At 40.1% G+C, this 27424-nt stretch overlaps 1 long non-coding RNA gene and 1 pseudogene across 1 annotated transcript in view; both read left to right on the top strand.

Annotated features, from left to right (window-relative positions):
• LOC103677887 overlaps positions 1–27336 on the top strand; it is a 42063-nt gene extending 14727 nt beyond the window's left edge. Inside the window, exon 4 of the long non-coding RNA XR_572556.2 lies at positions 26214–27336. This is a non-coding gene — a long non-coding RNA (uncharacterized LOC103677887). The remainder of the gene's footprint in view (positions 1–26213) is intronic.
• LOC103677964 lies at positions 15832–18641 on the top strand (annotated as a pseudogene).
• Positions 27337–27424: the final 88 nt, after the last annotated feature.

The raw sequence follows: 27424 nt of genomic DNA, 5'->3' as shown, positions 1-27424 counted from the left end.
CTATTACATTTTTTACATCAAAGCTAAGCTAGGAGGCAATTAGCCTGAGAAAATATTTTAAGTTACAAATTTCATAAGAGACTTGTATTCAAAATATTTAAGAACTCTTGCAACTCAATAATAATAAATTATAAATGGGCAAATGGTCTGAATAGACATTCCCACAAAAAGATATACATATCACTCATGAATATCACATCATGAAAAGATGCTCAACAGCATTACTCATTAGAAAAATTCAAATCAGGGTGCCTGGGTGGCAGTTAGGCATCTGACTCTTGGTTTCAGCTCAGGTCATGATTTCAGGGTTGTGAGATTGAGTCCCGTATTGGGATCAGCACTCAATGTGGAGTCTGCTTATGACTCTCTCTCTCCCTCTCTCTCTGCCCCTCCCCACCCCCTTCTCTCTCAAATAAATAAATAAATAAATAAATAAATCTTTTAAAAAGGGGGGAAATTCAAATCAAAACTACCACAAGATACCACTTCATACCTACTAGGATGGCTATAATAAAATGGACAATAACAAGTGAGACAAGCATGTGGAGAAATTGGAACCTTAGTACATTGTTGGTGAGAATATACAATTGTACTCTCACTGTGGAAAACAGTTTGGTAGTCACTCAAAATATTAAACATAGACTTACCATTCTTAGCTGTTCTTAGGTATATACCCAAGAGAAATTAAAACTATCCATATGAAAGCATGTACACGAATGTACACAGTAACATTCTTTATAACTCTCAAAAGGTGAAAACAGCCCAAAATCCATCAATTGATGAATGGATTTAGAAAATGTGGTACATCCATATGATGGAGTGTTATTCAGCAATAGAAAAGAATGAAGTACAGATATGTGCTCCTACATGGATGAACCTCAAAACCATAATGCTACATGAAAGAAGCCAGTCTCAGAAGACCACATATTGTGTGATTCCATTTATATGAAATATCCAGAATAGACAAATCTACAGAGGCATGTAGATTCATGGTTTCCTAGCTGTGGAGTGTGGGAGTTTGGGGGACAATGGAGAATAAATGCTAATGAGTATAGGGTTTCTCACTGAGGTGATAATAATGTTCTAAAACTGGGGGCACCTGGGTAGCTCAGTCAGTTAAGTGTCCAACTTTTGATTTCGGCTCAGGTCATGATCTCAGGGTCACAAGATCAAGCCCTGCCTCAGGCTCTGTGCTCAGCGGGGAGTCTGCTTAAGCTTCTCTCTCTCCTAATGCTAAGTGAAATAAGTCAAGCAGAGAAAGGCAATTATCATATGATTTCTCTCATCTATGGAACATAAGAACTAGGAAGATTGGTAGGGGAAGAAAGGGATAAAGAAAGGGGGTGGGTAATCAGAAGGGGGAATGAAGCATGAGAGACTATGGGCTATGAGAAACAAACTGAGGGCTTCAGAGGGGAGGTGGGATGGGGAAATGGGATAGACTGGTGATGGGTAGTAAGGAGGGCACGTATTGCATGGTGCACTGGGTGTTATACGCAACTAATGAATCATCGAACTTTACATCAGAAACCAGGGATGTACTGTATGGTGACTAACATAATATAATAAAAAAACATTAAAATAAAAAAAAAAGATTCTCTCTCTCCCTCTCCCGCTGCCCCTCCTTCCCTGCTCTCTCTCTCACTCTGTCTCTCTAAAAAAAAGAGAGAGAGGGGCACCTGGGTGGCTCAGTCATTAAGCGTCTGCCTTCGGCTAAGGGCATGATCCTGGTGTTCTGGGACCCAGCCCCACGTCAGGCTCCTCCACTGGGAGCCTGCTTCTTCCTCTCCCACTCCCCCTGCTTATGTTTCCTCTCTCGCTGGCTGTCTCTCTCTCTGTCAAATAAATAAACAAAATCTTTAAAAAAAAAGAGAGAGAGAGAGAGAGTACAGGTAACTTCTGATACATTTCTTAATACACGTTTGCTATACATATTTTTATTGATTTATTTTATTTTATTTTATTTTTTAAAGATTTTATTTATTTATTTGACAGAGATAGAGACAGCCAGTGAGAGAGGGAACACAAGCAGGGGGAGTGGGAGAGGAAGAAGCAGGCTCATAGCAGAGGAGCCTGATGTGGGGCTCGATCCCACAATGGCGGGATCACGCCCTGAGCTGAAGGCAGACACTTAACCACTGTGCCACCCAGGCGCCCCTATTTTTTATTATTTTTTAACAAAGAAGTTGAATGTTTTATTATTAATCTCTTTACCTTTCTGCAAGGCTGTTGCTTCATTGTCTAAAGATAGCACCAACCATCAAGTGCAGTATATTGCAAAATTAAGTAGTTTTGTTCTTTATCTGACACCATACAACTAACAAACCTTTTTCTACTGCCAGTTATTTCCAATGGAAAGATTATTTAAGTATTTTAACCCCCATCCAGGGATAGATGTAAGCAAGTTATAATACTCCCTAAGGCTTACGATAACAATGTCATCCTTGAATAACACAATTTTTATAGTTTTTAACCACAGATCATTTCAGGATTCTGAATATCATAACTGGGTAAAAATCAGAGGGTATTGCAAAACAGATGTATATTGTGTTTTTCTACAATCATTATAAAGTTAAGGGGTATTTTCTTCCATTAGCATTGTTACAAGTAGTTTCTTCTTCCACTGGTATTGCTAATTGTTGCTATTTTAAATCCTCTGTGTACCACTAATTTAAGACAACTATGCTAGATTAAGTTGTTTCATGCCAGTCTATTTAGGGGTTCCATTTTCACTCCTCAATAGATTTTATGTATTTCTCACATGCTTCTTCACTCATTAATTCATCCAGTTCTGCAGGATTACTGAGTGCTATCTTGCTCAGCCAACCATCTTCATAACAAGATTTGTTGACAAGTCCTGGATTTTCTGCAAGAGATTCATTAATTTCAGTGACTTCTCCTGATAGAGAATAGAGTTCACTAGTAGCTTTCTCACTTTCCAAAGCACCAAACTCATCTTGTTTGTTCAGTTTTGTCCCAACTTCAGGCAGACTACAGTAAACAACATCTTCCAAAGCTTCCTGTGCAAAATTACTGATTCCCACTGTTCCAATACCATTTTTGGTTGTTATCCATTCATGTTTGTCTGTGAATTTACCCTCGGAGAGCAGAGCAGAGCCGGTGAGCCCCCAGGGCCAAGGCAGGCAGGGCCCAGCCAACGCGCTCCACACCACTGGCAGCGCCATGTTTACCGAGGTGCTGGCTTATTTATTTTATTTTTTATTTAATTTTTTAGAGGAGGCGAGGGGCAGAGGGAGCAGGAGAGAGAGACTCCTAAGCAGGCTCCCCACGCAGTGCAGAGCCCAACCTGGGGCTCAGTCTCACACCCCAAGATCATGACCCACGCTGAAATTGAGAGTCAGAAACTTAACTGACTGAGACACAGAGACACCAGGCTATACACATTTTTTTTTAATGTTCTAAAATGGATTCTGGTGATGGTTGCACAACTCTGTTGCTAAAAACCATTGAATCGTGCACTTTACATGGGTGAATTATATGGTAAGTGAATTATATCTCAATAAAGCGATTTAAAAAGTGATATTGTCCTAACCCAGGGAACAAAACAAAGGGTACAAGAGAAACCTGAAACAACAAGATCACTCTGACCCTTCTCAGCATATCAGCCTCACTGTGGGCTAGTCAGTTATATGAACACGAATCCATAGTACTCAGAGAGATGCAAACAAAAACATTCACAAGGATATCACTTTATACCTTTCAGGCTAACAAAAAATCAGAAATGTGGACCTTGCCAAGGCTTGGAAGAGATGTGGAGAAAAAAAAGGAACATACTGTTCTCCACTGCTGGTGGGGGCCCACCTGATGCAGCCATTCTGGAGAGTAATCTGACCTGATTTAGTCTAATGAAGCATACATACATCTGTGACCCAGAAATTCTGCTCCTAGTAAATATTCCAAAGAAATTTTCACACGGCTTATACGGGAACATGGGCAAAGTTGTTTCCTGTGTTGTAGCCAAAGGTGGAAGGGAGTTGAGTGTACGTGGGTGCCCATCCCTGTGAGAGCAGGTGGGTAAGATGTGATCCCACGCTGGAGTCTACAGCCTCTGTGAGTAGGATCAGGTTAGATGCAGGCAAAGCTGCATGGGTAACTCTTAAGTACACGGAGCTGATGGAAAAATATAAACACCTGAAGGAGATATATGATGCAATCCTGTTACCATAAGTAAAAATTTGCACACACAAAATAATACGTTCCTCAGTAATACATTCAAATAAAAAGATAGCCCGTTCCAATAAAAGCATCACTAATTAGTCTTATGCCAGCAGTCTCCTCCTAACTATGAGTTATAAAAGGTCAGAATTTATTGAGCTAGAAAAGATGAAAAAAATATCCATTAGTACGACTGTAGGGGAGATTCCTGCCTTGCATCGGAGATCGTATCAGAGGACCTAAAGCTACATGAGCCAAGAGAACTCTTCTCAGTGAGATAACAGAGGTTGCAACATTAGGGACACATCCTGAGATGATTTCGTTTCTTTTGTATTTTAACGGTCAATAGCCGGGGTGATTTCTCCAAGACAGGATTTGAACCTTGGTTCTCTGAAATTCAAAATGGTTGGTTTTGCTCTAAACTGTGGTTGAACCACTGAATCCCCAGTGACTCTTGGTGTGCCCCCCACCCTGCCCACTTTCTCACCAATGCAGCCATGAAACATAGCCTGGTTTCCTTAAAATGAATGTACCCCCGGTCACCCCACCACCCCAGTTTTTGCATCATTGTGCCGATGGCTCCCGGCATTCCCTCACCGACCTTTCTACTTAGTGGTAAAGTGGACTAAGCCAGGTTCCATGCCAGACAAACTTGGTTTCATCTCTTGGCCTCATCATTTGTAGCTGATTGTTCTTGGTTATTTAACTTCTCAGAGTTTCTGTTTTCCCACACAAATCAGGGATACTAATAAAATGTGTCTTAGTATTTCCCATGCAACTACAAACATATATATTATAGTTCAAATTATATCCTATTTATTATGTATAGTCTTCTGTTAATTTTCTTTTTACCCAGTATATATTATGGATAGCTTTCCATGTCAATATATAGAGATAATAGCTGTCATGTGTACATGGAGGTAGAAGGTACAGAGGAAATCTCCACTTTCTACTCAATTTTGTGGTACACAGAAATCTGCTCTAAAAATAATCTATCTTTGGGGTGCCTGAGTGACACAGTCGGCTAAGCATCTGATTCTTGATTTTCGCTCAGGTCATGATCTCATGGGTCGTGAGATTGAGCCCCACATCGGGCTCTACACTCAGCAGGAGTCTGCTTGGATATTCTCTCCTTCTGCCCCTTCCACCCTCGCTCTCTCTTGCTCCCTCTGCCTCAAATAAATAAATCTTTGAAAAAAGATAAAGTAAAAATAAAAATAATCTATCTTTTAAAAAATTAAAGTTGATTCAGCAATATGATTGAATAATTTAAAATACATGTTAGAGAGTTTCACAGTATGATCATTGTTATGGAATCTAGGCTTATATTGTTAGATTGTATTAGCAACATATTATTTTTGTATTTAAATAATGTACTCAGTGAAAGAAATGATCTATTTTTTAAAAGATTTATTTATTTATTTTAGAGAGAGAGAATGCACAAGGGGCAGGGAGGGGGAGAGGGAGAGAGAGAGTCTCAAGCAGAGTCCACGCTGAGCATGGAGCCCAGCACAGGGCTCAGTCTCACAATTCTGAGATCATGACCTGACCCAAAATCAGGAGTCAGATGCTTAGTGGATGGAGCCACCCAGGTGCCCTGGTAGAAATGATCTTAATATGAACATTTAAAAAATAATTTTAGATAATAGCTGTCCATGTCAATATATACTTAAAAAATAGACATTACTTTTTAGACTAGTTTTAGGTTCACGGCAAAATTGAGTGGAAAGTACAAAGAGTTCTCATGTACACCACAGCCCCCTCATACATGCACAGTCTCCCCCACTACCAACATCTCTCACCGAAGTAGCACATTTGTTATAATCAGTGAATCTATATTGGCACAACTCAGAGTCCATGGTTTTACATTAGGGTTGACTCTTGGTGTTGTACGTTCTATGTTTTGACAAATACATGCTTTTTTTTAGTATAGTTGACACACAACATTACATTCATTTCAGTTGTACAACACAGTGATTTGTCAAGTTTATACATTATGTTGTGCTCACAACACTATTATAGTATCATTGACTATATTCCTTATGCTGTGTCTTTTATTCCCATGACTTATTCATTTCATAACTGGAAGCATAAGTGGAAGTATCTCCCACTTCCCTTCACCCATTTTGCCCATCTCCCCACCACCTTCCCCTCTGGCAACCACTAGCTTGTTCTCTGCATTTATAGGTCTGATTCTGCTTTCTATTTTTGTTTATTCATTTGTTTCTTTAAATTCCACACATGAGTGAAATCATATGATATTTTTCTTTTTCCATCTGACTTACCTCGCTTACATAATACCCTTTAGATCCATGTTGTCCCAAATGACACAGTCTCATTCTTTTTTATAGCTACGTAATATTCCATTGTGTACATATATACCACATCATCCTTACCCATTTGTCTCTCAATGGACACTTAGTTTGTTTCCATATCTTGGCTATTATAAATAATGCTACAATAAATGTAGGGGTCCTTATATCTTTTTGAATTGTTTTTATTTTCTTTTGGTAAATATCCAGTGGTAGAATTACTGGAACATATGGTATTTCTATTTTTAATTTTTTGAGGAACATCCATATTCTTTTTCACAGTGGCTGTACCAATTTACATTCTCACTAACAGTGTAGGATGGTTCCTTTTTCTCCACACCCTTGCCAACACGTTATTTCTTATCTTTCTGATTCTACATGTTCTGACAGGTATAAGGTGATATCTCATTATGGTTTTGATTTGCATTTCCCTGATGATTAGTGATGTTGAGCATCCTTTCAAGTGTCTGTTGGCCATCGTATGTCTTCTTTGGGAAAATGTCAATTCAGGTCCTCTGCTTGTTTTTAATTGTATTGGGGTTTTTTTGGTGTTGAGTTGTATAAGTTCTTTATATATTTTGGATATGAATGTCTTATATCATTTGCAAGTATCTTCTCCCATTCAGTAGGTTGTCTTTTGGTTTGTTTTTTTTGTTTTGTTTTTTTGTTTTTTGTTTTTTGTTTTGATGGCTTCCTTTGTGGAGCAAAAGGTTTTTATTTTGATGTAGTCCCAATAGTTTATTTTTGCTTTTGTTTCCCTTGCCTTACTTAGGAAACTTGTCTAGGAAAATTTTATGGCCAATGTTGAAGAAATTACTGCCTGTATTCTTTCTAGGATTTTTATGGTTTCAGGTCTCACATTTAGGTCTTTAATCCACTTTGAGTTTATTTGTGCTTATGGTGTTAGAAAGTGATCCAGGTGTTAGAAAGTGATCCAAGTTTCATTCTTTTACATGTAGCTGTCCAGTTTTCCCAGCACCACTTATTGAAAAGACTGTCTTTTTTTCCCCCATTGTATGTTCTTCCCTCCTTTATCATAGATTAATTGACCATATAAACATGGGTTTATTTCTGGACTCTCTATTCTGTTCCATTGATCTATTTGTCTAATTTTGGGCCAGAACCATACAGCTTTGTTTACTACAGCTTTGCAGTATATTTTCAAATATTGAATCATGGTACCTCCTTGTTTTTCTTTCTCAAGATTACATTGGCTATTCTGGGTCTTTTGTGGTCCCATACATATTTTAGTATTATTTGTTCTATTTTTGTGAAAAATGATGTTCATCGTTTGATAGGATTTGCACTGAATCTGTAGATTGCTTTAGGTAGTGATAAATATATATATAATGGCTGCATGGAGTACTGTGTTATGGATTTGCCATGCATACTTTAAATAATTGTTTGAAAATAAAGTTCATTTTGAATTTTTTCCATTATATATAATACAGATGATGCAATGTTTATTAAAACCCTTGCTATTTTAACTTATCAATCAATATGAAAATAAGATTGATGCGTAGAAAAATCAGCAGAGGAACGAATAGGCAATTTGCAGAAGAAATATAAATGGCCAATATAAAATGAAAAGTTGCTCAATCTCATTAATAATCAAAGAAATGGGAATTTTCAGGGGACATTGATTGGTGAAGATGAGAAAGATTGATAACATCAGGGCTATAAACTGGGGGTAGAAGAGTAAATTATTACACCCGCATAGGAGGGCAACATAGCAACATGTTACAAGAGTCAAAAAGTACAGGCTTTTTGGGATTATTTGTAACGTTTTAAAATCTGTGGTGATAATATTATCGTTATATTAAATAGTCCTTATTTTAGAGATAAATATTGAAATATTATGAATGAAATTTTATGATTACTTGGATTGCTTCAAAATAGTCGAGTTGAGGGGGTGGAGGGAAACTGGGAAGGGACATAGATGAAAAGACTGGCCACAAGTTCTCATTTGTTGAAGATAAATGTGATAAATATATATTTGGTCTTTGTCCTTGGTTCCTGGAACACAGCTCCTAAATCCCTTAGAATGTCTTAGGAGCATCTTTTGTTCTAAAAAGGCTAAAGGCTACTTTTGGTGGGCCCCTAGTTAGCTTCAGGATGAGGACTAGTCACCAGAAAGACCATGATTAAAAGATTGGAAATTTTAGCCCCACTCCTTGACCTCCAAGGAGGGGAGAGGGCTAGAGATTGATCTGCAGATTAATCAACAATGACCAGTGATTTGCTCACTCACACCTAGTAAAGGAACCTCTGAATTGGTGAGCATATTGAGGTGCTGACATGGTGGTGCTCTGGAGAAGACGTGGAAACTCTGTGCTGTTCCCTCCATAACTTGCCCTATGCATCTTTTTAGGTCATGATCCCAGGGTCCTGGGATGGAGCCCCACATTGGGCTCCCTGCTCAGCAGGGAGTCTGCTTCTCCCTCTCCCTCTGCCCCCCCCCACCCCTTGTGCGTGCGCGCTCTCTCTCTCTCTCACTTTCTCTCTCAAATAAATAAATTAATTTAATTAAATATATTTTAAAAAGAAGTGTTGTCTGAGGGGTGCCTGGCTGGCTCAGTTGGTGTAGCATACAATCAAATTGACACCTAAATTAACAATCATAATTAGTTGTCTATTGCTGCACCACAAATTACTCCGAAATTCTGTTGCTTGAAGAACAAACATTTATTAGTTCACATAATTCTGAGAGCCAGGAATTTGCGGACAGCTTAGGGTCTCTGCTTGGGGTCTCTGCAGGCCAGATATCAGTCAGAATTGCAGTCATATGATGGTTTGACTGGGGCTGGAGGTCCTCTTCTAAGATGGTTCTCTCTCCTGCCTGGCAAGTGGTTGCTATAGGAGGCTTCAGCTCCATACCACAAGCCCCCGGGTGAGTATCCTGGGGACCTGACAGCTGGTATCCTCCAGAACAAGTGATCCAAGGCAAAAAGCGGTAGCCTCACTGTGACCCAGCCTTAGAAGCCACCCTCTATTATTTCTGCAACATGAACATCAAGAGGCAAGAACCCCTGGGGACTACTTGGGAGGCTGGCTACCACAGTTAATGACAGAATGAGCATAAAAAGAATGCAAATGAAAGTGATTTTATTCTACTTCTTTATTTGCAGTTTAATAGCAATGTTCTCGCTTTATATCTTCTTTTGTCCCTCCAAATCTACTCTCCACCCTTTCCTGTCCCAAGAAGCTCACCTGTATGGACCATACCAAAGGGTTCCCTCACCCTCTGGCTTCAGTTAGGTTGATCCAATGGGGATCCCTAGAAGGTATAGGAAGGAAGGGAATAGGAGCATTGCTCCCTTCCTCAGGCTGTTATTCTTGCCCAAATGTCACAGTCCTTTTCAAGGCAGTCCTTGCATTCCTTTCAATAACCACTCCCTCCCCATATCCCTTCAGGCCCCTAGGTGTGTTAACAGCCCTGCTGCTACTGACCCCAGGCTAAGGCATTCTCTTGTGGTGATGCTACACCTTACAAATTTGTGGGCAAAGATCACTTCCTCAAATGATCTAATTTAAGTGAAACCCCGTTTTCTGTTGAGATTCTGACTAATACAATGCTAAAAAGGCAAATGGCAAATCTATGTACAACTTTTATACCCAAATAACCTCCAAAACAATGTCTCTGATGTTTGGGGTTATTTTTGCTGCTTCTTAGAATTTTGCTTCCTTTCTTCCTCCTTCCTTCTCCAGCTCACATCTGACATTCACTTGACCTCTCAGCTTGCCTGGTGGCTCAGATTGGTCTTTAGTGGCCAATCTTGGAGAGTTTAAAGAAAAAGGAAAGTAATATTCCTAGATACAGTAGAATGCCCTACCCCTACAGCTTTTTACTTACTATCTTCCACCCTTTGAGTGGACCCTGGAAAATCTGTGAGTGGGTGTTCCCTACCACGTGGATGCCTACATGATTTTGAGGGTGATATTCATGTGCTGGGATAGCGGGGCAGAAAAGACAAAAAGGGTCTGGCTCTCTGATGACTGTGTAGCCTCCACACAGGCACTGCCTATGCCCAGACTTCTTTGGTGAACAAGAGAAATGAACTTCTCTCTTGATTACGCCACTATCATTTCAGGCTTTCTGTTACATGGCAGGTGAGCTTAATGCAAATCAATACAGTGCACTTCAGGGGCGCTTGGGTGGCGCAGTCGTTAAGCGTCTGCCTTCGGCTCAGGGTGTGATCCCAGCGTTCTGGGATCGAGCCCCACATCAGGCTCCTCCACTAGGAGCCTGCTTCTTCCTCTCCCACTCCCCCTGCTTGTGTTCCCTCTCTCGCTGGCTGTCTCTCTCTGTCAAATAAATAAATAAAATCTTTAAAAAAAAATACAATGCACTTCAGATAGAACATCTTGGTATCTAGAAAACATCTGGCTATTCCAATCGCTGCAGCATATCCACAGAATGATTAAACACCCAATCTGCACCTGCACATCTTTAAAAGGCCTCCACAGAGTGCATGTGTCAGGGACAGGCAAAGCTGTGAGACTTCACTCTGTCCTTCAGTGGCTTATAGAGGAGAGACTCTAGTCAACACAAGATGGTGATATTAAAAGGGAAGCCGGCAAGTCCATGTTGGAATTTATAGAAGAAAAGAAATGTGGTAAAGCCTCAGGCTGACAGCAATACTGGGGGTTATAACTCCAGAATTGCAGACCCTGGAGCGCCTCATCTCCAACCAGAGATCATCAGCTCCCTGCTTCTTCTTTTCCTTTAACTATAGCCTGCTCCCAGCTGTACCCGAAGCAGCCAGCCCTGCTGTGGGGAATTCCTGATACCGCTGCCCAGCAACAGAGACCTTGAGGGACAGCAAGTCCTGAGGGGGGTGCTGGGGGATGGAATGAAAGGGATATAAGTGTGGAGGTGGAAAGAAGATGTGGCCCCAGTTCTCCATTTTGAATAGATGAATGCATTTCTCATAGAAACACTCCTGCTCTTGTTTGCCAGTCTTTCTTGGTTATACTGCAGGTTGGGAAGATTTGTTGTCTGACCAGAGAACTAACTACCATAATTTCTAACATCACTTTAAAGGGAAATACATTCCAAGTTATAGGGGTACCTGACTGGGTCAGTCAGAATAGCATGCAACTTGATCTTGGGGTCGTGAGTTCAAGCCCCATGTTGGTTGTAGATATTCTTAAAAATAAAATCTTCAAAAAAAAAAAAAAGGGGGGAAATGCACTCTAAATTATAAACAACCAATTAAAAAAAACTTTCTTAAAACATAACCATTCATTCATTCAACAACTGTTCCTTAAGAGCCTACTAGTTGCAAGTACTGTTCCAGGTGCTAGTAATGCAGCAGTGAAGAGAATAAAATAAAATCCTTCCTATTAAGAAACATTTTTAAAACTTGGAAATAAGGCAAAAAGATGGGTGGCATTTCCTTTCAATGTCATGGGAGGCATTGTTTATCAGGCTTACCCAAGGATTATTTAATAATCTAGGGGGAAGTGGTGCCTGGGTTGCATAGTCGATTAAGCGTCAGCCTTTTTGCTCAAGTCATGATCCTGGGGTCCTGGGATCAAGCCTGGCATCTGGCTCCCTGCTCAGAGGGGAGTCTGCTTCTCCCTCTCCCTCTGCCACTCCCCCTGCTTGCGCACTCTCTCTCTCAAATAAATAAATAGATAAATAAATAAAATCTTTAAGAAAATTTTTTAAATAGTCTAGAGGGAATACACTTCGTTTAAATCACTGTTTACTCCTGATTAAAAGTCCCAGTCTTAGTGAAGTCCCAGAACTTAGTGAAGTTACATGTGTTTTCCCATAAAGATGCAAATAATTTCTGTCCAGTAAAAAAGATAACCACAAATGTTACACTTAATTGCCTTGAAGAACATTAACCAGTTTTGTATCTAAGCTAGCAATCTTATTCTAATGTTCCTTTCTTAAGTTGGAACCAGCTTTACCATCTTGATGACTCCCTATTAATTAATAAGCTAAATAAATATTGATAAATATTTATAAATAAATATTTAATAATGTAATAAAAATTAGTTGAATAAATATGTTCATTATATGTTTGTATGACAATCGTATTTTTAACTTTTAAAAAATTATACTTTGACAATCTCTTCATGGAGTTTATAATATGGTTACATACCTTCCCTCTTTGCTTTCTTTTAAGTTTATATATTTACTTTTTAAGTAATCTCTACACCCAACATGGGGCTCAAACTCATGACCCCAAGATCAAGAGTCACATGCTCTTCTGACCAAGCTAGCCAGCAACCCCTCTTTGCTTTCTTTTTCCAGTTTGGTGTTCAAACTAGTGGGCTACCATTACATAATACTTCCTAGTCAACTTTCTCTTTCCTTAAAGAAAACCAAAGCTGGCATCACAATCCCGGACTTCAAACTCTATTACAAAGCTGTAATCATCAAGACAGTATGGTACTGGCACAAAAACAGACACCTAGATCAATGGAACAGAATAGAGAACCCAGAAATGGACCCTCAACTCTATGGTCAACTAATCTTTGGCAAAGCAGGAAAGAATATCAATGGAAAAAAGACAGTCTCTTCAACAAATGGTGTTAGGAAAATTGGACAGCCACATGCAGAAGAATGAAACTGGACCATTTCCTTACACCATACACAAAAATAGACTCAAAATGGATGAATGTCTAAATGTGAGACAGGAATCCATCAAAATCCTAGGGGAGAACAGGCAGCAACCTCTTCGACCTCAGCTGCAGCAACTTCTTGCTAGACACATCTCCAAAGGCAAGGGAAACAAAGGCAAAAATGAACTATTAGGTCTTCATCAAGATAAAAAGCTTTTGCACAGCAAAGGAGACAGCTGACAAAACCAAAAGACAATCGACAGAATGGGAGAAGATATTTGCAAATGACATATCAGATAAAGGGCTAGTACCCAAAATCTATAATGAACTTGTCAAACTCAACAACCAAAGAACAAATAATCCAATCAAGAAATGGGCAGAAGATATGAACAGACATTTCTGCAAAGAAGACATACAAACGGCCCACAGACACATGAAAAAATGCTCGACATCACTCGGAATCAGGAAAATACAAATCAAAACCACAATGAGATACCACCTCACACCAGTCAGAATGGCTAAAATTAACAAGTCAGGAAACGACAGATGTTGGAGAGGATGCAGAGAAAGGGGAACCCTCTTAGACTGCTGGTGGGAATGCAAGCTGGTTCAGCCACTCTGGAAAACAGTATGGAGGTTCATCAAAAGGTTGAAAATAGACCTTATGACCCAGCAATTGCACTACTGGGTATTTATCCCAAAGATACAAATGTGATCCAAAGGGGCACCTGCACCCCAATGTTTATAGCAGCAATGTCCACAATAGCCCAGCTATGGAAAAAGCCCAGATATCCATTGAGAGATTAATAGATAATGAAGACGTAATATATATATATATATATACAATTGTATATACAAATGTATATATATATATACAATGAAATACTGCTCAGCCATCAAAAAATGAAATCTTGGGGTGCCTGGCTGGCTCAGTCATTAAGCGTCTGCCTTCGGCTCAGGTCGTGATCCTGGGTCCTGGAATCGAGCCCCGCATTAGGCTCCCTGCTCAGTGGGAAGCCTGCTTCTCCCTCTCCCACTCCCCCTGCTTCTTTTCCCTCTCCCTGGCTGTGTCTCTCTCTGTCAAATAAATAAAATCTTAAAAAAAAAAAAAAAGAAATCTTGCCATTTGCAATGCCATGGATGGAGCTAGAGGGTGTTGTGCTAAGTGAAATATGTCAATCAGAGAAAGACAATTATCATATGATCTCACTGATATGTGGAATTTAAGAAACAAAACAGAGGATCATAGGGGAAGAGAGGAAAAAATAAAACAAGACAAAATCAGAGAGGGAGACAAGCCATAAGAGACTCTTAAGCATAGGAAACAAATTGAGGGTTGCTGGAGGGTTGCTGGATTGAGGAAGGGGGTGGGGAGATGGGGTAACTGGGTGATGGACATTAAGGAGGGTACATGACGTAATGAGCACTGGGTATTACATAAGACTGATGAATCACTGACCTCTACCTCCGAAACCAATAATACATTATATGTTAATTGAATTTAAATAAAAATAAATTAACTTTAAAAAATTTTCTCTTAGGCTTTTCTGGATAGTAAATGGAGGAGATCAGAATACGTCACCCCAAAATATTCCTTTTGACTTAAAAATTATTTCAAACTTAAAGCAATTAAGAAGTAGCAAACTATTCTCTCTACTTGCCCTCTTTCTGCCTACATGCAGGATATAAATTCTCCTTTTTCTGGAGACAGACTTATCAGCTCAAGGACAATAAACAAGGAATCTGCAAACAAACTTTACTCCATCAGCTTTCTCCCATCTATTTACCTTCCATCAGCTTCCCACCCTTGGAAGCCTAAAACTACTTTCCTTTGCCCTGTCATTTCTCTATACATATACTGTTCTTTGTTGAAGATGCTACATAAGCCAGAATTCTAAGCCACTACTTTGAGTTACATTTCAAGTTTCTCCCATGTGATGTCTTACGCTGCACACATTAAATTGTATGTTTTTTGCTCATTAATCTGTCTTTTTGTTAAAGAGCCCAGCTGAAAACCTAAGATGAGTAAAATTTTGCCTCCTCTACGTAAAGAGCAGATCACTTGATGAATGTTTGTGTCTTCATTCCCCCAGTTCACATGCTGAACCCTGTGATGGGGTCTGAAATTGGGGCCTTTGGGAGGTAATTAAGTCATGAGGGTGGAACCTTCAGCCAGAGAGCTGGCTCTCATCCTCTGCCATGTAAGGATACAAAAAGTCAGCAATTTACAGCTTAGAAGAGGACCTTTGCCAGAACCCAACTCTGCCAACACCCTGATCTCATACTTCCAGCCTCCAGAAATGTGAGAAATGAATTTCTATTATCAACACATCACCCAGTCTATGATAATCTGTTATAGCAGCCTGAACTAAGACATCCTCCTTACCAATCTCATTTTGACTCTGTTTCTGCAATGCAGAGGACAAACAATTACTGAAGCCACCATCATCTAGTCTGGTTGCAAATAGGTATTCAAGTATTTAGGGTTTGATTTTTACAGACCAAGCCAAGAACCAGAAAAGGTGACTTCAGGGGTGCCTGGGTGGCTCAGTTGGTTAAGTGTCTGACTCTTGATTTTAGCTCAGGTGATGATCTCAAGGTCATGAAATCAAACCCCATGTCAGGCTCTGTACTCAGCATGGAGTCTTCCTGAGATTCTCTTTTTCCCTCTCCCTCTGCCCCTCCCCTTCTTGCACTCACTTTATCTAAATAAATAAATAAAATCTTAAAAAAAAAAAGTGGTTTCAGCAGCAGGTCATGAGTCCATGGGCTACAGAAGAAAAAGCAGGCTTTCCTGGTGCTTAATGTCTTATTAAATTACTCCCTGTATATAGCATTCCTTGCCCTTTCAATGTCTTTAGAGAGAGCACTGTGAATGAGGTGGGCAGAGTCAAAGTTCCTGTGATGTTGAAATGAAAGATTCAGAAACTCCAGGGCCACCTTGTCATCTAGCCCTGTGCTGAGGATCTGAGGTGACTTGGTAATATCTTTGTGCTTTGTGCCAGGTTCACCCCTATTTACCTTGTGTGGGTTTTTGGGTTTTTTTTTTTTACTCTCTTTCGTTCTCTTTTTTATTATTTTGATATTTATTCAAGAAATCTTTATTGAGTACCTATTGTATATGAAGCACTGTGGCAGTTAGGAATTAAATGTTAGGTCAAAACATAGTCCCTACCTCTTATGGAGTTTACAGTGATTCTCCATGAACAATAACAACAATAATAACTAATACATATATAATCATTACTATGTGCCAGGCCTTCCTCTAAGCATTATACATTTATTATTTAATTCAAACAACTAAAAAGGTATTATTGTCACCATTTTATAGATGAGGAAACCAAGACACAGAAAGTCAGAAATTTGCCCAGTCACATGACTAAAGTGGTGGAGCCTGTATCCTACTTGTCACCACTTTACTGTCTTTACCATCCTACCAAAGTAGATGTCACTGAGGTGTTATACTAATCCATTCATTTATTCATTCATCCATTCATCACACTGTTATTAAACATCTTTGATGTGCTAGGGATGTGGCTGTGGTTTTGGACAAACAAAGAATTAGAAGCAGTCCCTGTCATTGAGTAGATCACAGTTTACGGAGAAAGATAGACCCATAAACACATAATTGCAGCACAACATGTTAGGTACAAAGGCAGGGCTATATACCAAGTGAAATGGAAACAAAGAAGTGGAAGTGACTCACTTTTGTCTGGGATTGCTGAAAAACACTTCACAGAAGAGAAAATTTTTTACTAGTGTGTTGAAGGTTTAACAGCAACTCATTAGTTAAAGAATAATAGAGAGATTCCAGAGAGAATCCAGAGAAAGGAGAGAACATAAGGAGAGGCCTGGAGTCATGCAGTGCCAGGTGTGTGGGCGACGATGGTGTAGGTGGGTGGGAAGTAGTAGGACTTAAGGATCAGAAGTTGAGTTGGGGTTCAATAGCCACTGCCCAGCCTGACGCCACTGCTGCTGAGCCAGGGATGGCTATGCCTCCCGTGAATGCTCATCTTGGCAAATCTGCCAGGGATGTCTTCACCAAAGGCTATGGATTTGGCTTCATAAAACCTGATTTGGAAACAAAATCTGAGGGGCGTCTGGGTGGCTCAGTCAGTTAAGCCTCTGCCTTCAGCTCAGGTCACGATACAGGGTTCTGGGATCCATCCCAGCATCAGGCTCCTTGCTCAGCAGGGAGTCTTCTCCCTCTCCCTCTGCCTCTCACCCTCTGCTTGTGCTGTCTCTCTCTCTAATAAATAAAATCTTTTTAAAAAGAAAACAAAACAAAACAAAATCTGAGAATAGACTGGAATGTACAAGCTTAATTTCAGCCAACACTGAGATCAACCACCAAAGTGAGGGTTAGCCTGGAAACCAAGTACAGATGCACCAAATAAAGTCGGACGTCTGTGGAGAAATGAAACACTGACAACACACTAGGCATGGAGATTTTTGTGGAAGACCAGCTTGCATGTGGAGTGAAGCTGACCTTTGATTCAAACTCTCAGCAAACACAGAGAACAGGGGCAGGATGTGGGGGTAGGAGGTGGTGAAGGGGTGGGATGATAAAATAAGGACAGGGCATAAGTGAGAGTGCATTAACCTGGACGTGGATTTCTACATGGCTGGGCCTTCAGTCTGGGGTGTGCAGGTGCCAGGTCAAGAAGGCTGGCTGTCTGGCTGTCTGGCTGGCTAGCTCCCACATGAATTCTGAGACCCCAAATTGGGGGGACCCAGAGCAACTTTGTGGTTGGCTACAAAACTGATGAATTGCAGCTTTGCACTAGTATTAATGACAAGATAGAATGTAGTGACTCCATTTATCAGAAGGTGAAAAAGAAGTTGGAGACCAATGTTAATCTGGCCTGAACAGCAGAAACTAGTAACGCTCGCTTCGGAATAGCAGCCAAGGATCAGATGTACCCTGATGCCTGTTTCCCGACTGAAGTGAACAACTCCAGCCTGATAGGTTTAGGATAGATCCAGACCCTAAAGCCAGGGGTGTCAGACTGATGCTGTCAGCTCTGCTGGATGGCAAGAATGTCAACACAGGTGGCCACAAGATTGGTCTGGGCCTGGAATGCAAGCATAATTGAATACTGTACAATCGTTGAATTTTAAACTATTTTGCAGGGTAGCTACCTTCAGAATTTAGGGTACCTTTGTCTGGGATTCAGTATTGCTAAATATGTTAGATCTCCAGATTAAAGATGATTCTGTTTTAAGGTGTTACCCTTTCAGAGATACAGAGGAAACCCAATTCTAAAAAAAGGTCCTTTCAGCCGTAGACTTGGGGGGAACTTGGTGGCCTATAGAGATGTCAGGTTTTTTTTTTTTTTTATCTAGAAATGGCTCCTAGTGGAAGCTGATAATTTATAGGCAATTTGTAAATTGGTATTGAGTACATGAATGAAATTGTGACTTCCTGAGAAGTGAACCTTGGTTTCCTACCCTAATGGAGGAGAGGCTTGTTGTTTGCTGTTGTGTACTAACTCATCTGAAAGAAATTTTATTCTTCTTAAAAGATTTTATTTCTTCATTTGAGGTAGAGAGAAAGCACACGCAAGCGGGGGAAGGGGAGGGGTGGGCAGAGGGAGAGAGAGAAGCAGAATCCCCACTAAGCAAGGAGCCCAACACAGGGCTCGATCTCAGGACCTAAGGATCATGACCTGAGCCGAAGGCAGACACTTAACCCACTGAGACACCCAGGTGTCCCTGAAAAAGACTTTAGACGGATTTTCATGACCTGTTTCAACCCCAGTCCAATTACCTCTTTTACACCAAAAATAGTCTGCAGTGCACAGTAGCTGGTTTTTTATGTGAACCATGGTTTCCTACCCTAATGGAGGTGGAGAAGATGGATATGATGAAACCAATAATTCAGGACTAAATTCCCTTTCATGTTGTGTTTTTTTGCCCTTGCACCAGATGAAACAGCTTCTAAGAATTCTAGCTGCAAACCGTAACTGTCTCTGTGACTGTAATCACGTTGTGACATCATTCAGAATCTAAATTGGATTTCTATTTATATTCTTGCCACTTGGTTTATTTTTTGTAGTTTAATGGGTACATTTTAGAGTCTTACATTGATCCTTCCCTTCCAATGCTGTAATTAACATAAAGTAAAATTTGAATAAAATATTAGAACCTAAAAAAAAAAAGTTGAATTGGAAACAAAGGGTGACTATTGACCATACTTAAAGGGGTTTCAGCTGGGGATAAATGTATACAGGTCTGTATTTTAGAGAATCTCTGGCAGCATTTTTTAAAAGATTTTTTTTTATTTATTTGAGAGAGACAGAGAGAGAGAGTGTGTGCAAGCAGGGGGGAGGGGCAGAGAGAGAGGGAGAAGCAGACTCCCCCCTGAGCAGGGAGTCTGGAAGGTGGGGGGGGGGGGGGGGTTGATCCCAGGACCCTGAGATCATGATGTGAGCTGAGACAGATGCTTAACCTACTGAGCCACCCAGAGGCCCCTCTGGCACCATTGTGAAAAACATCAAGACTAGAAGATCCTGAGGAAAGGAAGAACAAGTTGGTAACTACTGTAGCCAACTAAACAGTATTTCAGTTATGAAACAGGATTAATTCAATTAATTCTCATACCCCCATAAAGTAGGCGTGACCATATGCCATTTTACAGATGAGGAAATCAATGAATAGAGAGGTGTGTTAATTTGCCAACAACCAGTAAGTGGAATCAGGTTTCAAACCCAGGCAGTCTGTTGGTTTGTTTTTTTTTTTTTTAAGATTTTATTTATTTAAGAGAGAGAGAGAGCGTGAGCAGGGGAGGGGCAGAGGGAGAGGGACAAGCAGTCTCCCTGCTGAGAAGGGAGCCTGACGTGGGGCTCCATTCCAGGACCCCGAGATCATGACCTGAGCTAAAGGCAGATGCTTAACCAACTGAGCCACCTTGGTGCCCCCAAGCCCGGTTTTTTAGAAGCCTTGGATAGGGGCACCTGGGTGTCTCAGTTGTTGGGCGTCTGCCTTCGGCTCAGAGCGTGATCTCGGAGTCCTGGGATCGAGCCCCACATCAGGCTCCTCCGCTGGAAGCCTGCTTCTTCCTCTCCCACTCCCCCTGCTTGTGTTCCCTCTCTTGCTGGCGGTCTCTCTCTCTCTGTCAAATAAATAAAATCTTTAGAAAAAAGAAAAAAGAAGCCTTGGGAATACGGGTGGAGGTGGGGCTGAGGGATGCAGGATATTATGGAACAAACTTTCTTACAAATCCCCTTTACACATCTGTCTTCCCAGCATTGACACTCTGGTGGCTAATCTCTCTGTTCTAAGGGCTCATGCTGTCACCGTGCTTTCTCAAGAACTTCCTCCTTCTCCAGCCTGGCTGTGTATATTCCGCTTAGCTCTGAGAATGTGACCCTCCTGGCCTAAGCACCCTCTGAGGCTAAGTGAAATCTCCTCCAGATATGATTATTTTTTTTCTGGAGATACTCAAACCCTGCTTTCAATTCCAGGGAAGGTGGGAGGAGAAGTCTGGGAACTCGATGGCATGAAGATGTTGGATTTGATTTCAGGTTTGTTTTCTTTGTGGTGCTTCAGGGATATTCAAGTGGAGATGAGAAAAGAAACCACAGGAGAGAAGCCAGAAGTTTGAAGATTTTCTTTTGAAAATACTTATTAAAAAAAGAAAAAGAAAGAAAATAGTTCTTCCGTGTTTGGTTTCAGACACTTAACAGTAATATTCAAATAGTTATCTCCCTGGTGGTTACTCCGAGTATTTTGGAAGGCAGCCCTTGTACACAGCTAAATGTTTTTCTTAAGTAACTTTGAAATGGAAACAGTGCATCTGTGGCCAAGTTCTTACAGCCTATTTCTTTTAATGTAGCTTTTTTTAGCAGATGTTTAAGATACATGTTCTAAAATTCTTAATTTCCTCAAGTTTAAAGAACTACATAGGGACAGATGTCATAACATTTGTACAGAAAAATTTGATAAATACATATATGTAAAGGTTGTAATTTTTATCTTTATTTTTCCTAATAAACACTGCATGTTGACTACAGAGAATATAAAATACAAAGTTTAAAAATCCATCTTACCATCATATCTAAGCATTATGAACATTTGTACATATTTCCTTCCATATTACTTCCCTCTTTTTCTTTTTGATTACTGCATTTTTTTTTTGTTTTATAATTATAATGTTTCTGGTGTTCCATTTCAAACATAGCTATTTCTGCCTCATAGTGTATAAACTGCTACTTAATACATATATATTTGTTGGGGCACCTGGCTGGCTTATCGGTGGAGCATGTGACTCTTGATCTCAGAGTTGGAGGTTTGAGGCCCATGTTGGGTGTAGAGATTACTTAAGAATAAAATCTTTAAAACTATATATATTATAGATATAATACATAATATATATATATTTGGTTTTTTTACGTTTTTATTTTATTTTATTAAAGATTTATTTATTTATTTATTTGACAGCGAGAGAGACAGTCAGCAAGAGAGGGAACACAAGCAGGGGGAGTAGGAGAGGAAGAAGCAGGCTCCCAGCGGAGGAGCCTGATCTGGGGCTCGATCCCAGGACTCTGGGATCACTCCCTGAGCTGAAGGCAGATGCTTAATGACTGAGCCACCCAGGCACCCCTATATTTGGTTTTAAAAATTATAAAATTTATAAAATTATAAAATTTAAAAATTATAAAAATAATTCATTCTCATTGTTTAAAAATAAGTCATGCAATACAAAAATACGTAGTCAAAAGCATAAGTCTCCCTGCCTTTTCCCCAGACTCATTCCCCAAGGTACCTCAAGTGATGGTTTGATTAAATCCTCAAGTTTTTACAAAAGCAATTCTTGGGGTTAATTTTTTCCCCTCATACCTGTAATCTAAATCAATATAAACAAAGTTTCTCTAAAGTGTTGTTAATGATTACTTGTTTAACTTTTTTTTGGATTACTTTTTTTTTACACTTTTTAATAATTATGTATGATGCAATGTTGCTAAAACACTGGACTGCCAATTCACCTGGCTGTGAATGAGTTGGAGGAAGACTTTGTACCAAGGGTGGTGTCGGAATGCAGACATTCCTTGAATAGAGGCTAATTATGGCTTAGATTCTCTTCTTTCTTCACCTTTCTTAAAAATAAATTTTTTATTAGGTGATAATTTTAGGTCTACAGAAAGATACAAAGATAGTACAGATAATTCCTATATACACTTCACCCAGCTTTCCCTAATGGTAGTCTCTTGTATAACCATGGTATGTTTGCCAAAGCTAAGAAATGAACACTGGCACAACACTATTAATAGACTCCATTTGGATTTTATTAGTTTTTCCATTAATATCCTTTTTCTGTTCCAGGATCCAATTCAGGATACCTCATTTCATTTAATCACTTCATCTTTTTAATCCCATTGTTTCACTGCTCTCTAGGAAAGTTTGTGGGAAGGGAAAGGGTTTCAAGAAGAGCACACACGGACACTTTTGAGATCATGTTAGCAAAATGAGGCTGTAATCATTGGAGTTTTGAGATTCTTGGTGGATGTTATTTTACTTAGTCATCCTGCCTCCTTCAGGCAAAAGTATTTGAGGGGTAGCTGTACGAAATGTCATCCATGAGTGGAGATCCTCAGGGCATCATTTGAGAGATGTCAGACATGACTCCATTCTCAAAAACAGCTCCTACCCCACCAACCTTCTCATGGAAATTAAAGCAACAGCGATTTGTTCACCACTCTGAACCACAGACGCCTCCATGTATCTTTACTAAAAGTGCAGATCATCTTCGTATTAATTTATCAGGTCAGTTTCTTTGGCGGCTTGTCAGGTAAGCTGATATAAAGGAACAAGCTTGGGTGGGTGTGTAAAGGAAATGCTGGAGGACTGGCTTGGGAACATAGGGAAAACTTGGAACACATTCAGATTATGCTGTTGGAGGACATCAGAATATACTCGTTGGAACTAGGAGCCCGGAGGTGTGTATATGGGGATAGTTGGGAGGCAGGAAGGTTGGAGAGAAGGAAAAGTGTGCTTTTAACAGAGGAAATAAATGTCTGTGAGAGGTGATAGGAAAAGACAAATCTAGCCTTCTTTCTACCTTTCCTACAGCTGAGTCAACCCCATAAGTGTTGTGAGCGTTGTCATTTTATACTGATACAGTGCTGAATATATTAAAATTCTTCCAATTCAGTTGGTAAAGCAGCTGCTCCCCTGGGCCCTCAAGTACCTTTTCACCACCCTGGCTGCCCTGCTCCTGCCCTGGGACCCCTGCAGGAAGGCTTACAGCTCCCTGGCACAGCAGCAGAATCCTGCCCAATGGGCCAGGGTCCCACATCATTTCTGATGACTGTGCCAAAGTGAGCAAATATTTGTGTGTCATTCCTGCCGATAAAGAATGTGACCCAGATTCTTTGCTGTGTTTTAAATATTGAGAGGATTCCAACTATCAGGGATTTCCAGACACAAACCAGCTTTCTACAATACAGATAGAATTCCTCCACCAGTTCATCTTAACTTACTTTTTTAAAAAAATTGTGGTAAAATATACATAACAAAATTTGCCATTTAATCATTTTTGAAAAGATTTTATTTATTTGACAGAGAGGGAGCACGAGAGAGCATAAGCAGAGGGAGGGGCAGGGGCAGAGGCAGAGAGAGAAAAGCAGGCTCACGCTGAGCAGGGAGCCTGCTCTGGGGCTCCATCCAAGGACTCTGAGATCATGACTTAAGCCAAAGGCAGATGCGTAACCAACTGAGCCACCCAGGCACCCCCATTTAGTCATTTTTAAGTGTAAAATTCAGTGGCATTGGGGCGCCTGGGTGGCACAGTCATTAAGCGTCTGCCTTCGGCTCAGGGCGTGATCCCGGCGTTCCGGGATCGAGCCCCACATCAGGCTCCTCCACTAGGAGCCTGCTTCTTCCTCTCCCACTCCCCCTGCTTGTGTTCCCTCTCTCGCTGGCCGTCTCTCTCTGTCAAATAAATAAATAAATAAATCTTAAAAAAAAAAATTCAGTGGCATTAAGTTACTTTTATAGCTTTTTTACCAAGAATGCAATTTTTTTTTTACCTTTATTTATTTTTTTAAATAATCTGTACACCCAGCTTGGGGCTCAAACTCACTACCTCAAGATCAAGAGTCTCATACTCTTCCATCTTAGCCAGCCGGGTGCCTGACCAAGAAAGCAGTTCTTATTATTCCTGGGCATGTTAAAGTTCTGTTCTTTGGTTCACACTATTTCTTTTATTTCAGATATTTTGCTCTTTCACCTGCCTAATGAAACCCTGAATATATATCTCCATGTCCACCAAATCTTCATTAATCTCTCATAACAGAAACTAAGGCCTGCTTGCTCTAAACTCTTAAAACACACATTTGAAACTCTCAAATATTTCCACTTCTGCCTTGCATTATCATTTTTTTGTGTGTATGTTTATTAACACCATCTAGACCCTGTTTTGTTTTGTTTTAAAGATTTTATTTATTTATTTAACAGTGAGAGACGGTGAGAGAGGGATCAAAGCAGGGGAGAGTTGGAGAGGGAGAAGCAGGCTCTTCGCTGAGCAGGGAGCCCAATGCGGGGCTCGATTCCAGGACCCTGGGATCATGACCTGAGCCCAAGGCAGACGCTTAATGACTAAGCCAACCGGGTGCTCCTAGACCCTGTTTCTTAAAGTGTTATGCAGGGATTACCTGTATTAGAATCACCTGCTTTAAAACAATGACGATCCTCAGACCCCAGTACAGGAAATTCATTTCCTAAATCTAGAAGAGGGCTCAGATCCTGCATTTTAAACAAGTTCCCCAAGGGATCTTATGCATACTAAAGTTTGAGAGCAAAGTTCTAGGCAAATTCTCCTAAAGGGTAGGGGCTATGTCTGGCTTATTTTAACATCTTTTGTAGCACTTTGTGCTCCGAACGCAATAAATTCTGAATTCAGCAGCTCGATTGACTGTATAACAAAAATGTGAATGTATTTTCTCTTCATCTCTATGATTTGGTCAACTGGTTTTTTGTGCATTTGTTTTTGAAGGCCGATGTCTAGTCCTACTTCGGCTAAAAGCACCTCTTTTTTTTTTTTTCCTGAAGAAACTACTTCTTCCAAGTATTACACTATGTAGTTCAGATAGAGTTAAATCTACTCCCTGGTTCCAGAAGTGAGAATGTTATCCAGGCCAGTCTTCCAAGTGTAACAAGTTCTCCTTACCACAATGATTTGTTCAGAGGTGTGCATACAACCCAAGCTGAGACAGGTGGCGTCAATCCTAGCATTACGGTAAACTCTTTCTCCTGGGATTGTTAAACTGGAATCATACAGCTTGAAGTCAACACAGGGCTGCCTGAGCACAAAGCCACTGAAGAAGAAAGTGGAGCCTAGAGATTGATGAGAAAGACAGTATCCTGAGGACATCATTTGAGTACCTGGATAAAGCCTTTCCCGAAGTTTACTCCTTAAACTTGCAGGGTTTATGCCAATTAATCCTCTTTCTAATTTAAACGAAATTGAATTGCCTTTGTCTTGCTTATGGCAGGAGTCCTGACATATCTTTTATTTTGCCCTCTACCACTTGATATAGTGAGTGAACAACTTTGAGTCTTGGACTTTCCCTAACTCTCTCTGCCAATGCTACATATGATAAGTACAATTTCACAACAATGCTCAGGCCTGTTCAGACTTCTTTATTTCATTTGCATGGGTGTGATTTAAATCCCTCTATGATAGCAGCCTTTATATACTTCTGAGCATGAAGTGAGTGCTAAGCCAATTTCGATGAGGATATTCTAGATGTCATCTTTCCTGGAAAACTTCCCTGACTCTCACACTTCCTAACATTCCAGGTTAAGAGGCTCTCTTTTAGTTTCTATGCTTACCCTTTTTCCAGCCCCCTTTATTCTGTTATAATTGTTTCTTACCTGCTTTCCCAAGTGGAGTTCCTTTTGTCTTTTTTGTTGGTTTGTTTTATAATCTCCGACACCCAGCCCAGTGCTTTGCACAGAGTAGTTACTTGACATACAATTATTGAATGAATGGATCAATAATGAATGATGAGAATTACATAAATTAGGAGAAACTCATTTCTTTCCCCATACTTTCTCTAAGAAGCCTGCAGCAAATCAGTGACTATATTTAAGTTGTCTGCTAATCAATCTTGTTCCCTATTCTTCCATCTATGAGGGATATAGAGATGGATCTTGGCAAGTATTCCAACGCCGGCAACCAGAAGCGAAGGACTGAAAACAGGGAAAATGAAGAACAGTTGAAGGAGCCTGGAAGTTATCTTGGGAAAGGAAGACTTGGAATAGAAAACAAAACTGTCTTCAAAAACTTGCAGTGGGTGGGAACCAGGGCAAAAATGAGGCCAATAAATTTAGACTGAAGTGCGTCCGCAATCGAGAATTCTGATGACGAGGGCCATCTGAGGTACAGCATAGCTGCTTCCGGATTCCTGAGGGCACCTCTGTAGAGCCCACATATCAGCTGAACAGTAGATAGGGGGTCAGGAATTCAAATACCGGCCTCTACAAAGAAAAAGCTCATGCCCATTTTGTACGGCTTGTCTGGAAACGTCTGTAAATCTTGTTTTAGTAAAGTATTTTTTGTTATTCTAAAAGAATAAATCATCACATTGTATACCTTAAACTTGCATAGGTTATATGTCAATAACATCTCAATAAAGCCAGAGAGAAATGAGAGGGAAAAATTGGCCTTGACATATTTAGAGTCTTTAAACAAAAATTAGTATTTTCAAACAGTTGTGTGATAATAATGAAGAATGAGAACTATGGGAAAGTAAATGACATGCTTTATAAGCTCATAGGAAAAAAGTCTTCTGTCTATACTGGAAACCAGGCCAAAGGTCCAGTGGAAAAGATATACTACTTCTCGTTTTATGATGACATATTGCATCTCCAAATGGGCTCTGTTCCAGGTCAGAGAAAATAAATTGTGCTGAACATGAAAACAGTTCCTGAGATAACATTTTGTTTGCATTAGAACATACCTGTTCACCTGGAAATATCGCCAAGTACGCGGCCTTTGGAAGAGATTGCTGCCCATAAGCTGAGATATCAGACATACTTTCTCTAGTAATGACTAAAAAATTAAAATGGACATCAAAAGCCTGGAACTTTAACTGAAAAGACATTTTTTTAAAGAACTCTGACATTCTTGAGACCCAGCATTTTAAAGAAGCTCAGAAGAGCTAGGACATTTGAATCTCAAGATTATGTTTCAAAAATTCTTGTGTTCTAGCTCTGGCTTGAATTGCTAATTTCTGACAAGTATTTTACCTCATTGCGTCTTTCCTTTTTGTGACTCAAACAATGGTTATTGCTCTCTTGGTACCAGAGGTTCCCACTGTGAAGAATTTGCAGATAAAAAGTACTGTGAAAAT

The sequence above is a fragment of the Ursus maritimus genome, unplaced genomic scaffold (assembly GCF_017311325.1).
Source record: "Ursus maritimus isolate PB19 unplaced genomic scaffold, ASM1731132v1 scaffold_8, whole genome shotgun sequence".
NCBI classification, from domain to species: domain Eukaryota; kingdom Metazoa; phylum Chordata; class Mammalia; order Carnivora; family Ursidae; genus Ursus; species Ursus maritimus.
This window is presented reverse-complemented; position numbering and strand designations above follow the sequence as displayed.